Raw genomic sequence first — 14,218 nt, 5'->3', positions numbered from 1 at the left:
CTTTAGGCTAGATTGCCGAAGTGTCCACCTAAAAATCTAAGAGTTATCCTTTCCATGCAGACTTAGAGCTAGAAAAAAAAAAAAAAGTGTCAGGTTTACAGAGTTGGAGCTGAAGTCACCTGCCACGCCTGGAAGGTCAGCATGTTCCTTCTTGCTTTAGCCCCTATGACTTGCAGTGCCAAGCTAAATCCAAGGGGATGAAAGACAAACATATCTACTAGATAGCATTATATCTGAGTGAGAGCCTTGTGTTGATTTTCTTATTAAGATTTAGACTGGGACCAGCTAGCAACTGTAGTAGTTTCTGGAAAGTTAAATTTTTCACCAAATTAAAATCAATGATTTACAAATGAGAATTCTATGTTTTGTAATAGAACAAAAGACATTATTCCCTGGGAAACACTATCTGTGCATTTATCTTTAGAGTGTGTTTACTTGAATTATGTATTTAGATAAAAGAGATATTTCAATTTTATGGCATACCTGCAGCATAGTATGTTGAACTCTCAAAAAATTAATCATATACTAGGCATGCTTTGTGCCTGGTAAAAGATGACAGGTTTTAATAGTTAAGAATTAAGGGACAAAGATTAGGTTAATATTGATGGTTTCTTGGCACCATAACATTCAACCTATTGAAGAAACACTTCTTATACTCAGTGGAATCTCAATAACTTGTCCTAATGGTTAGAAGATTCACAGAAAAATCAGAATGTTAAATAGTACAAGAAAAAGCTATCTACTTGGGAGGAAGTATTCAAAGATACAAATAGAGAGACTGTTACCTCTTTTTTTTTTTCTGGTCTTCATAAACAAATAATCTCAAATGGAAGTTTTATGAAGCAAGTAGTGGACAAATGTAGGTTTACACTTCCTACGATAGTGTCTCAGTTACACTGATCATTGCTTTCATGGCATATGTAAAGTAATAACATCTGTACCAAGCTTTTCTGTTGTTTTTTTTTTTTTGTTGTTGTTGTTTTGGGTTTTTTTATTGAAAGGCAGAGATGCACAGGTTTGCTGTGTGGGTTAGGGTGTTCACACAGAATATGCAGAAATAGTATCAGCAGGATTCATTTCAGAGTTTTAGTAGATGCTACACAGCAGCTACTGGAATACTCAAATTAGACCAGATGTCATAATGCCAAACTCTCATCCCAGCAGAGTACAATATTAAAAAAATGGTTACTTTTGCTTTTAATTTACTACTCTATGGATGAGAGAAGTCCCATCTGCTTACTTTATTTTTAAATGAAAACATAAATGTTGTCCTGTGGTGACATTAGGCTAGATATTATGTGGAGACAGAGACTCCAAGCAGTTAAGATTTACATTTAACAAATATGTTTTCTTACACGCAGCCATCTGCATGATAAAACCAATGAATAAGTTTGTGAAGCTAGTGTAAATAGGATTTAAAGTAAGACCTATTTTTATGTCACTGTGAGAATAAAAATTACAGAATTTTAGGAAGTCTGAAAACATAATTTTTCCTATGGGAGAAGTCTGGTCACACTGGATAAAGTGAGAAACAGCTGCTGGAAAGATTAGATCTGAAGACAGCAGCAATTCAGCAGGGCTAAAGGCATATAGCTTTTGTGAGATTTCCCAAGACTTCAGAACCACAAACAAAATCTTAAGTATGCTTCTGACTCTGCGTCCATGGGAGTTCTGGTTTCACAACCCAGCACTGTGAAAAACATGCTGGACACAACAGAGAAATAAAGAGATGTGCTATTGCTGTTTTGAAAGGTAAAGGGAAAATTAAAAGCTCCAACATTCTACCTGATTAGAGGCTTCAGGAATTGAACTGCTCTCTCTCCTACAGAAGCACAGAGATTGTTTCAGTGTTTTACATGCCTGTGATAGTTGATAAACTTGCCACGATGAGCTATGGCTTTTTAAAAAGTCTAAGATCCCTGGATATTGGTGTTTTCTTCTATTTAGGGTAGCTGCGAGACTCAGCTGAAGGTGTTCAGTGTTACTCTCTCTTTCCTATGTAAGGAAACTAAAAATCAGCTCACGCTAAGAGGCAGAACCCTATGTTTCAGAGTTTGCATCCATATATACCTGTTTGCATCCATATACAAACTTTATGATGCATCTACGTCAAGAGTCTCATCTTCTACTTCTTATTATTCCTAGAGCTTCCATTCAAGCTGGCCAGAGCTTCCTGCATTCCCATTTCCACTCCCTAGCATGAGATAAAGGACCTGCAGCAGTTCCCAAACTTAGCACTGGTACAAGTTCTGCCTGTCAGCCCACTGTACTGCTGCCTACCCAGGAAGACTTATCAGAAGGGGAACGTTCATCTCCTGCTAAACTGATATTTAGCTATTGTAGAAGAAAAGACCGAAGTAAAAAAACTTAGATTAAGCACAGTATGTGCAATGCAATAATATGACAGAAAGTATAGCAATAATAGCAGAGTGCCAAAGTCTTCAGCTACAGCAAACAACAACAAGCCCAAACACAGCAGCTATGGATACCGAAACAGAAGAACAAATCTGCTTACCTTTGAAAGGCCTCAGGCAGGTATGGAACTCCAGTGAGATACTCTCACCTCCACTGCCAACCCTTAAATGAGGTCTGGATCCTGGCTCCACCCCTTCCAGTCACTCAGATGCATCGCACGCACCTGAGCTCCCCTGAGTTGGTCCTGCCTTCCCACCAGGTGCTCAATTACTGGTTCAGGCCATGACTTAGCATTTCCACTACAGCATGGCAGTCCAGTTAAATCCCATGGATTGTGGATTCTGATATATTTCATTCAGGAGTGCAGGTAGGAATTGAAGAATAAATCCCCCTTTTAATTTGAATATCAAATGAATGACTTGAGAAAGGACTGATTGCTACTAAAGATGAAAATATCACACATTTGGGCTAAAATCTGTTATCTGGTACACTGAACTATTTTGCTGTATCTTGAATTTAACATGTAAAATAGAAAACAGTGGTGAGATCATCAGGTCCTACTAGAAGGAAGCTCTCTATTTATATTGTCCTCCTTGGCCACTGTGGGCAAACTGCAACAAGCCATCCAGGAAGACTTCAGAATTCAAGAAAACTTACGCAATTCCAAAGCATTCAAATGATATCTCACTAAGGAATAAATGAAAAAGTCATTTGTTCAACCACCCTCTGTACTTCTACAACCTCCCCCCACCTTCTGCAATGTATGAAACAGCAGTTTCAAAGAAGCAGCATAAAAAACAAAGAAAAAAATAGGTAATGAACTTACTAAATCCACAGGTTGGACAAGAAAAAAATTATTGCCTCTCTTCACATAGATAAATAAAAGGAACGTGGTGATACCTTTCCAAGATGAAGATAAATGTCATTTAAAATAGAAAGCCCTTGACAGCTCCTAGGTTTCAGCTCTTGGTGAGTGACTTAACTTCATAATGCGCTTCTGAAAGATGGGTTTCACAACAGAAAAGCTTCTTCAAGGTGCCTATTGTAGAGAAAAATAAGATATTTATTTACTTCTACACTAAACTATTTTAAAGTGTTCTGACTCATCAGAATGTGAGAGCACAATTGCCAGTCACTCTGTTTTCATCAGGCCAGATGTGAAAGGAAGCCTTCTCATCTCCAGATAGCTTTTAGCAGATGCTCAAAGATATTCTGGCACAAGATTAGGAATCAAGAAATTGCAACATATAATCTGTCTGAGACTAGCGCAGACCATCCTCTCAACTCTCTATTTCAGTACAAGTAATAGTGATTCTGCTATTTATCTTCCAGACATATTACAAAAATTAATTCTTTGATGTCTTTTGTAGGATAAAACTGAAATGCTGCTTATTAATATCCTTAGATTCAGCAAAGTTTCAAAGACTTTCTTTCATGGAAATATAGATTTCAAGGCCAGGAGGGCCTTGATTTTGTCTGTGATTAGCTCATTCTGCTTCCTTTTATATCATTTTCAGACCTTTTAATTGCAGTTGTAAATTGTTTCAAAATTCAACAGTCGTGCTAACTGAAAAAGTAAAAAATAAGGTACAGTAGCATAGATGCATATGTTTTCATGCTGTGGGTATGCTGTGGGTAAACTAGTGAAATCAATAGTTTAAAGATTTAGCAATAAGTGAGTGAAATCACTAGTTAAGTATTTTTTGTGATGGGTAGTGTGCATTACAAAACAAAGATTAAAGGACTTGGCAGGTCTTGCTCTTCGATACCCTTTCACTTTCCATTTCCTTTGTCCTTGGAGAGTGTCATAATGCAGCTCTGTGCTTTTTCAGCTAGATTTTGCCAGATGTCTACTTCTTGCATATATTTGGAGTTAAGCTTAATTTAATTGTGCCCCAATTCAAGAGTATCCCTATGCTGGCAAGTTGATTAAGCATGGTAGTAATTTTAATTCTCTTCTTATCTCTCACTGGAGTGCAGTTAGTGGAGCTGATGAAGTTAACCCCATAGATAAAAGCTTTTAAAAATGGGGCCTCAGACAAGAAGGATAAACCTTTCTTTTCAAAAGGAAGGATTGGTCTTCACCTGTCTAAAGCTGTTTCTTCTCTACTCCTCTATCCATCAGCAGATCACTTTCTTCAGAGGGCCATGACACTACAGTTGGTTCACCTTTATCACTGGCTTTTTTTCCTTGTTAGTTTTGCACTTGTCTGTGAGTCATTGCTGTTTTTTACATATGACAATGCAAGGTGGCTGCTTACGCTTTTTTTTTTTATATTATTATTTTTTGCCAGATGTTTCCCTCTCTACATGACTGATTCTACTGTGTAGGTACAACAGAAATGGCACGAAGCCAGCATTTAAAAGATACCAGTTAGTGCAGTAAAGACTTGAGGAAGTACACTGCCAGATTTGCATGCCACATTCATGGTGAAATCATACGGATACGTGGGGCTAACATTTCATTTAATAACCACATTAAGATACCATTTTCAAGCATTACACTTAAGTGCCTTGTAACACGTTTAATTTTCTTTCTGAAAATATATCGTCAGAAGCCAGTAGGAGGAACAGTGGCATAATTTAAATGTCACTCTGCTTCCCAGTAATGACTTTCATATTCAGGCATTCTACTCCAGTGACAAAGCTCACATCTCTGCTAGAGTGTTTCTGTTCATACAGCTCTGTTTTCAGTCAGGCGTGCACAGAAGCTTGAGTGTGCTTTTATATACTTAATCTGGGTTTTAATTAACACACAGAAAAACAATAGCTTTGAGCAAATGGAGAGGAACTCTATAAATGGGAAGGTCATTCACAAAACAAAGGGAAAAGGTCCTTACTGTAAAGAAATCCCAATATGCAGCATCTGAACTTTTCTTGTATTTTATGAAAATCAAGCCAATTGCAGACTTTCTGCACATCTCAGATCATTGATATATACAAAAGGATCCCTGCTTGCCTTACAGATACACATGCTCGGCACTCATCTGCAGAGGTTTTCAACTTGCCCTGAAACTCCATCCTGGCAAAATGTCTCACACACATACCAGAGCACTTCAGTTTAAGGTAATAGAAGAAATAGCCCCTCATACATATACAAATATATTCCCTCGTGCCCTGAGAGGCAAAAGGCTGGCTGTAATGATCCAGCAGCACTGTCCTGACTTTTTTTTTTAATCTATTGAATGGACACAAGAAAGTTCAGCTTGTTTACATCCAAGGACACCATGGGAGAGAGCAAAATACTTTGCATAATTTGTAAGACTTGAAACTGCTCATTTCCCCATAAAACACAGTATAAAAATGATTCACTCTAACCCAAACAGACATACCAAAAGTGACACAGAGCATCTTCTTGAACAGCAAAAGGAAGCAACGCATATCAGCTAAGAGGGATGAGTAAAGGAGAGTACTTTCTCCAGTGGAAGTTTAGGCAGGAAGAACATCATTACTGACAGCACAATCTCACCTCTGGGATCAAACTTGCAGTCCTGTGCAGCACTGAAACTGCCGTATGAATTTCCTGAATTCCTCCATTTTGCATCTCATTTACAGCAAGCCAGCTCCAGTTATACAAAGACACAAACATACTCTAAGAGGTTCCTTCAGGCCTAAGAGAGATTTGTTCAAGTTATTGATTCCTCATTACAGTTGCTGCCGCCCCTGAGATATCCATAGAGATCTAACATTAGAGTACTGGCCACTACTCTTGCTCTTGCTTCACTTCTAATAGCTGATGTGTTTACATCTTAAGGGAATATTGATCTTCAGCAAATCATCTTTTTCATTTCAAGCAAGCTGAAACTCCAGTAGAGAGAGACAGGACAGAAAAAAGCTTTGCTAGTGCTTATGACAAACATCAGAATGTAATAATATAGCTTTAAATACTTAGAAAGTAAACCCAAAACTTGTTTGCAAGGATAATCATAGAGGGAAGTTCATAAATGAAAAATAGAATTTAGTTATGGTACCTCTTCTTAAGAGATCTCAAGTAACTCACCCTTTAAAATATCATTACTGTTAATTTGTTTATGAAAGACTTAGGAGGCTACAACAAAAAGGGGAAGTGCTGAAAAATAAAACCACTGAAAAGCATCTTCCTCTCTTGCTGGTCAAAAGACTTCAGAGCAGGTGTTTTTGGCTTGTTACTGTTGCCATCAGCCAATATCAAAAGCAGTTGGCAATGCTCTCATCATGCAAAAATTCCAATCAGATAACTCAGTATATTCTAATTACTGTAGTAACACCTGTTGTAGTTCTAAATGACTAACTTATCACAGCAGACAGGCCTGCCTTCTCTTTCGGTTTCATTGACTCTTAAATTTCTGCTTCCTCTAATTGCATGTCTAGCTTACCAAACAAATTCTGTAGTCCACATTTATTCTTTGCCACCTCACGCTTTAATCCTCTGGTTAATGGTTTGCTGCCATCTCTCACCTACACTGTGATTATGTCTATTCCATTTCACTCCAAGACAGTAGACTATCTTTTCTATTCACGTTAGCACTTGGCCAAATGATTCATCCAAATGATGATTTCTTAGGCTGGTTATATCAGTGATATCCATATACAGGTACTTATTGGGTGATACTACAAAAATGTCATTTCTAAAAACCTGTTTCTTTGCTATTGAGCCCATATAAAATACAAGTTTTTTTCCACAGAAAACAGCTCTTCTGTCCTTTCATTTACACCTACCAAAAGCAGCTGCCAATCACTTTCCAAAAATGTGGACAAGCACAAATTGTGTAACCGAATTGACTCATGTTACTTCACTCAGAGATAGACCATGCATCGTTTTTTTTCCTGATCTGGAGCAATTCAAATAATTTAGAGAGAAATAAAAATTGCTGGTTTGACATCATCAGATAAAGGATCATATTCCTGAAATGCCTTTTGTTACTTTTGTATGCATACTTTGCTGTGTATAATGATCATTAATATACAACAACATATGCATTAATGCAGACTACGTATTGCTTTTGCAAGCACAGTGGTCAAGATCAGGAAGTAAATTAATGCATTTAAGAAACTATAGAAAGTGGGAGTATATTTCTGCCATTTTTGTTTTGCAAGTGCCATGTGAATTTCACTCCAAGTATGTAAATCTTTTGCTTATCATGTCATGGATTAATCCCCACACTGCTCCAGTCAATGCAGAACTGCTCTCTGCAACAGTACCTAACAACACACATACCCTTTTCACACTGTGACTCTGAAATCTACAAATTGGTTCTGTTGCATGATCATGATGGAAATCTAATACTCTGGTCGACATCGTAAGCTTTAGTTAATCATCTCAGTTTCATGAATTTAGCTGATTTTCATAAGAACAAAAACAGTTGAATTCTGTTAATGTGAAACTTCTTTCAGGATAACTTGAAAGTTACCACACAGATAATATCATATTATGGGAAATCCAGAAGTTCAGTTGTGCATTTGGAAAATATGTAACATATCAACAATCTGAGTGCAGCAGGATCATTGATTTCTCCCTCCGTATAAACGGCATTCTTCCAGAGCATGAAGCCTGTAGTTGCAAATTCCACTAACTTAAACACGAGAGCGACTATAAGAAAACATAGAGGTTGAATCATTGCTGCCATTCAGGCAGAGAAAACTGCATAACCTGAGAGAACGATGAGGGGTTTATAAACTTATCTCACTAAACTGATCTGCATTATTATCATTAGACTCATCAGAAAAAATACGTTTTGGCTCTAACTTAGATACCCTTCCTTGTTCTTAGAGATAAAAGTAAACCTACAGTCATAATGAATGATCACTTCTGAAGGAAAGGAACTTAAGTTTTGGCCCACAGATGGTGATAGCCCTAATTGTTTAATGATATTTTACAGTTAGAAGATTGTATCCCTTTTGTCTCATTATTTCTCCAAACAAACTGTTCTGTCATGTATATTTTAAATACTTTCTGCTTATGATATCCATCTATGCTTTTGAGTGAGGTCTCTTTGTATGAATGCTTTTCTATCTGCTCAGCTACTCTCTTTCATCTAATGTTGGCTTAACACTGTGCACATTCTTTAAAACACCTAGTGTTAAGTTGCAGCTGCGTCACTAAGTTTAAGCTAGAGACTGCTTGATCGGTAATAATATCTGTGCTGATCATCACTCACGTCGTTACTTTAGTTTGGATTGTTACGATTTGTCACCCATGTCAATTGCCAGGAGGGCCAAACAATTTTAGTTCTAGATGTGAAAAATGCCATGACTACACCTAAAGGGAGGACTAAGACTGCCTTTCAGCTGACCGTGTCTCGATGCTCCCTCTTGAAATTGCACCCAGGAAATGTTGCTGCAGCCGAGCTGCTTCTGGCCAGAAAGCCTTGGGCTGATCTGAGTGAGCAGACATTTGTTAGGATAAATGCTAAGTACTAAGTAGAATTTTGAATCAATCCTCTGCCAATTAAGAATATGATTAAATTACATAAAAAGAATGGGATCAAAATACTACAGTTTGGAAAAACAAGGCTGTTTTCCATAGCAGAAGACTACACTTCTATCTATTATCAACTTTCTTTTTGGAGGTCCAGAATGAATTTAACAGAACATACCTAAGGTTTCAAAGTAGAGAATTCAGAGGAGGTTTTTTTATAGATTCATGCACAAAAGTACAATCGCTCCCCTGGAGCAGATTTATTTATTTATTTACTAATCTTTTGGCTTACCTGCTCTTTAAATCAATCCAGGCTAGTTTCTTCTCTCTTCTCTTTCTCTTCTGTTGCTCTTTTTGACATTGCCTCTGAATTGAACACTGGGCTCTGGTGATGATCAGCATGGAGTGCTATTGTGATACCAGAGGTGGGCTTCCTGCTGAAAGAATGGCCATGGCAGTTATACATGATAATCCAAAACATTTTCACATGCACATACAACACAAAGTAGCCCAGGAAAAGACCCCATTATTCACATAAAGAAGTTACGTTTATAAAATCACCATGTAAGAAAATAGGCCAGCTGTTTAAATGATTGGATTCTACAGGGGAGAAACAAGGGCATCTCCTTTGCATACAAGCACTTTTCATTCACAGTTATAGCATTACATTTTTTTTCCTTGTGGTTTGCCTATTTATACAGCTGCTACATTTTTTCCCCTATTTTTATTTTTAAGGTGACTGTGTTTTACACAAGCCACAGCTTTTACATGATTGTATAATTTTTTTTCCCTAATCTATTTTGTTACCTATGTGGATAAAATTAATAGAGAATGCTGACTTATTTAATAAACTTTATTAAGCCTTTGAGGGAACGTCAATGTACTCATACAGAGAGGCAATACAGAATGTATTCACTCTATCATGACACAGAAATTACAATTCTAAGCTGGGAATAAATGACATTCTAGAAAAAGCAGAAGGAACAACATATAAGGAGTTAATAATGAACAACTTGTCTTCATTTTCAGACCCTTTAATCCTGCTATTGTGCAGTTTTCACACAGTGCTAAATTGAATTACTGCATCATTTTTTACAATTTCTTCATACAGTTGACCCAGTTTATAGCAGGTTTGAAAGCATTATCATTGCTTAAGGTTCAAAGATGCTGCCGTGTATTGCATTACAAGTCAATCTCTGCAGAAGTATTTTGATGTGATTTTGCTTTCGGATATAGAAGAGCAGATATCCAACTGAAGGATGGTATTTCATTTTATCATAACAATGTCACATAATACTTTTTTATTCAGTATGTATAGTCTCATTTTCCTTGTATTTTTTTCTCTGACTTTTCTTGGTCTAATAAAGTGAATCTCCAGTTTATGTCTCCCAACGATTTTATGCAAAAAGAACATTGAAGAGAATTCTAGCATAGCTTTTCACTATTGTGTAGCAGATATATTTAGTTGACACTACTAAAACAACTAAAAGGGAACGCATTGTTTCTAGACATTGCATCACTTCCAAAATGCTCCAATTGAGAAATTCTTTATGTGAAGTTTTCTTGTTCTACTGTGCAGTGCTTTCTACAGCTTCTTTTTAGCACATAAAAACTGTGCTCAATTTAACTGTGTTTTAGGCAGTGTGTTTTAGGTAAAGCATTTCATTTTCTCAAGGTCATTCTTTATGCTTCAGGTGTTAATTTGTGTTGTTCTTGAAGTATTCTTATTATTGATAGTAGAGTCCTTGGTATATGTTATATTGAAGTATTGCTAATGTATGAACTGTAACATTAAATTTTTAATCTAATCAATCAAATGCCATGCATATGCAGTAGATGCTTGGCTTTTACTAAGATTAATTACCATGTGCTGTGAAAACCAACTCTGTAAGGTGAACTATTGCATGCATACAGACGCACACAATGAAATGAAAAGAAGGCAAATTGTGCAAAGGGATGAGCACTGTAATAAGTTAATGACTACTTCTGTCATTCAAAACATATGCATAGCCTTTAAGACAACACAAAACAAAGATTAAACGCATGTTAAATCAACTATCTATTAAAGCATTTAGAGCTCTTTTCCAGATTCTACATGAAAATTATGCAATCTGTTGCAAAACTAAACACTTGTCTCCCAGATGGTGCTCAGAGTCTGTCTGAGCAAACACTCCTTCCATGCTCTGCGTAACAAATTGTGCGTTTTTTTTGTTCAGTGTGCTTCATTTTATTCATTTCAGGACTTTTACACTGCACATGCTATGTAGAGATTACTAAATTTGCATTGTAAAATCCAGTAATGTTGTATTTATATACCTGATTGCAGTTCAGAAGTGGAAGATACTTCATCATGGAAAATGGCAGCATCTCCTTTATTGCAGGCTGGAAGATTCAAATTTACAATGCTTACTGCATATATTGATCTTGGTTGTAATTCTCACAGGTCGCTGATAGTCATCAACTAAAAAATAAGTAGCTAATTGCTTTTTTGAACAGTATTGCAAATTTAAGCTTCTGTGATGGTCTTTTGAGGGAGAGTTTTACTATGCCAAATAACAGTTATGATTGCAATGGGAATAAGATTAAGACTGCACTTAATACTTTTATAATTTTATTAGTAGGTACATTTACTGATGGACTTCATGACCTTGAGGGTCTTTTCCAACCCAAATGATTCTGTGATTACTCATGCACTAGACTGTGTACACTTCTGGCTGGGATTTCGGTTCAGCTAGAAACAGAAGAAAAGTTACTAAAATATGAGAAGTCTCATCTGCAACTGTTGAGGCTTCAATTCAGTTTTTAATTCTTGCCACCTTTTAAAATATTTTCTCTGACCCCTTTTCTGCCTGAAAAATGTGAGTTCCTTGTTGAGTGAAGATGCATACACCGCTGTTACTGAATTAGTTAAATATGGGGAAGGGGACTACAGATGCAGCTGAGATTAACAGATATTCCTTTTGTGAAGAAGCCCATTCTGAGAACCATTTTGTAACTTGCCTTCAAAATGACAAGGTAGACAGCCAATGTGCCAGACAGTAAAAACTGTATGATGCATTGGAGCAGAGTCACCTGAAAACATAGATCAGAGCTTTGTCAAGTCAGATCTGACTACTGTCAAGTATAATTATTCTACAACATTTCTTAACAATCTGGTCCAGTGTTTTAATCACCTGCATTATGGAAAAAAGGTTCCTTATGTCTATGGGCTTTCTTTTGGTACAACTGGTGTCTGTTGCTTCTTGCCCTTTTGCTGTAAAGTATTACAGGAATCTGAACCTAAATCTCTATAGCTCCCCTTTAGGTTTTTGAAGACTATTATGACTCATTCTTTTGTTTCTTTATGTACCTGGAAGGAGTCCTTGCTAGGGACTGAATTGAGGTTTTACAGCCAGCAGTTCCTCAGACTCTCCTCATCTGTTTTAAAATGGGCGTAACATTTGCCTTTTCTAGTCCCTGACTGTCATGACTTTTCAGAGATGATGGCATCCTTCCAGTGGCATCAGGTAGTTCTGTCAACATCTTTGGGTGCATCTCAGTTAGCAACATGGACTCAGAGACATTTAAAACTAGTGGACGAGACCCTGAGCAGCCTGCTGTGGTTGACCTGACCTTGAGCAAGGGGAGGGCAGACCAGATCTCCAGAGGCTCCCTTCAACCTCAGCTTGTCTCTGACTCTGTATATGTCCAGCTTATTTAAGTAGTCTCTTACTGTCCACTAAATCTACACTGCACTTGCATATTTTGCATTGCAAAGCATGTTGTCCAGTTCTCTGAGTAGAGCAGTCTAACACTTCATAATCTGTGCAATGTGATATGCCTATTTTAAATTTATGAAGTTGTAAACCAATTTCCTGTACTAATAAACACCTCATATTTTTCATTCCCAGTTATCCTCTTAAAATCACTGCACTGCCTTACTCTTTTTCTCTTGTCCTTGTCTTGTAAGAAAGAAATAGGGTGCAAGGGAGACAAAAAATAGAAGGCAAGAAACGACAGCTCACAGAAATAAATGATAGTTGGGGAGAATCCAAGATCAACAGACCAGCGAGCCCACTCATTGTTCTTTATCATTTTGGCTCTTCTCCAGCCCCTCTAGGTTTCTGTCTCTTCCACACTGCTTTCTGCATTCTCACATATGTTATAGAAAGTATTATGATTTCAGAGAAGTGCTTTAATTTTTAACAGCTTGCTCTGCAAAGGAAATGGTCCAGTTTTTGAGGGAGGAGAGGAGGGGAGCTTGTTGCTCTGTTTTTCCTTAACGTATGTGTGTAATCTTGATTATTCTTAACAGAAGATCCATATGTGTATAGTGTTACTGGAGGAGAAATTGATGCCTTTTGCATATAATTACTGGGCATAGTTATCTGTAAAACTGTTTGGTCTTGGATTGATCTAGCAGTACAATAAATATTCCAAATCCAGCACATCAAGCCTGCTGCCATTTTTGCAGCGAGAAAAGCAATAGTTTAGCTTTGCATTTTCTCACAAAAATGATCAGTTTTTCTAATGTAGCAAAAAGAAGGTAGGGTAGTGGTATGAAAAGACAATGACATGAATGATTTTATCTGTATTTTTAATATATTCCTTCCAGATGTAATAAATTTTGAAAATTACTGATAGAATCTACATAGTTAATAGAATACCTCAGCCCTTCTGATCTGTCAGGCTACAGGCTGGAAACAAGTTCATAACGTAACAGCTTAGGCATAAAAGCTCAATTCATGTAATCATTACTGGAGTAATTCTCCAGGTTTAAAACCCAATGCTACCTTTGACACTACAGCTATCCAAACACCTGCCTAATGTACCCTTATGCACAGCACTGCTTGCTGTGTCTCCAGTATAAACAAAGAGCTACATGGCTTTTGTGCCACTGGATGTGGCCTGGATGTACAAGGACTTTTGGGGGGGGAAACTAACTGCAGCTGTAGACTGATTGCAACTACTCAGGTCCACTATTCAAGCTGGAGTGACAGAGACATCACCAGAACTAGATTTTCAGGACTAAAGCAAATTGACCACCCAAATGACAACTGCATAGTCCAAGAGATCCTAAAGATGGATGGAAATGTGTATGTTCAAAAACATTTGAAATATTTGAGTTTCCAAACTTTTCTGCATGCATTACTTCAAATTATTAAACATGCTTTTATTCACATTGATATCGTTGCTTCAACATGTACATGTCAGAGTTAAGCTGTGGTTACTGATAAATGTGTCACAAGACATGCATCTCCCACAGTCACAGAATCACGGGGTTGGAAAAGAGCTCTGGAGATCATCTAGTCGCCAACCCCCTGCTAATGCTGGTTCCCAGCAGCATGTTGCATAGGAAAGAGATCAGGCAGGTCTTGAATATCTCCAGAGATGGACTCTCTCAAGAAGTTCCCTGTATTTCTTGAA

The 14,218-nt window shown here is 37.3% G+C and overlaps 1 protein-coding gene and 1 long non-coding RNA gene across 54 annotated transcripts in view; one reads left to right on the top strand and one right to left on the bottom strand.

Annotated features, from left to right (window-relative positions):
• Nucleotides 1-14,218, bottom strand: part of LOC107056831 — a 274,267-nt gene that overhangs the window by 33,081 nt on the left and 226,968 nt on the right. The window contains exons 7-10 of one of the 5 annotated variants that reach the window (XR_005862943.2): nucleotides 11,129-11,194; nucleotides 9,105-9,249; nucleotides 5,885-6,026; nucleotides 120-3,454 (exon numbers count right to left, since the gene is read on the bottom strand). This is a non-coding gene — a long non-coding RNA (uncharacterized LOC107056831). The remainder of the gene's footprint in view (nucleotides 1-119; nucleotides 3,455-5,884; nucleotides 6,027-9,104; nucleotides 9,250-11,128; nucleotides 11,195-14,218) is intronic. The other 4 variants (XR_005862941.2, XR_005862944.2, XR_005862945.2 and 1 more) reach the window with 4 other exon arrangements.
• LOC107054313 overlaps nucleotides 1-14,218 on the top strand; it is a 209,996-nt gene that overhangs the window by 136,996 nt on the left and 58,782 nt on the right. For 29 of the 49 annotated variants that reach the window (XR_006931166.1, XR_006931168.1, XR_006931167.1 and 26 more), the window contains one exon: nucleotides 2,146-3,384. The exons of 17 other annotated variants lie outside the window; for them this stretch is intronic. The gene's annotated coding sequence lies outside the window, so the exon portion shown is untranslated. Of the gene's footprint in view, nucleotides 1-2,145; nucleotides 5,571-14,218 lie in introns of those variants that run through there. 3 more of the 49 variants (XR_005862937.2, XR_005862918.2, XM_046899556.1) reach the window with 2 other exon arrangements.

Source organism: Gallus gallus, chromosome 11 (genome assembly GCF_016699485.2).
Source record: "Gallus gallus isolate bGalGal1 chromosome 11, bGalGal1.mat.broiler.GRCg7b, whole genome shotgun sequence".
Lineage (NCBI taxonomy): Eukaryota > Metazoa > Chordata > Aves > Galliformes > Phasianidae > Gallus > Gallus gallus.
Note: the sequence above shows the minus strand (reverse complement) of the source record. Positions and strands in the feature narration are given on the sequence as shown.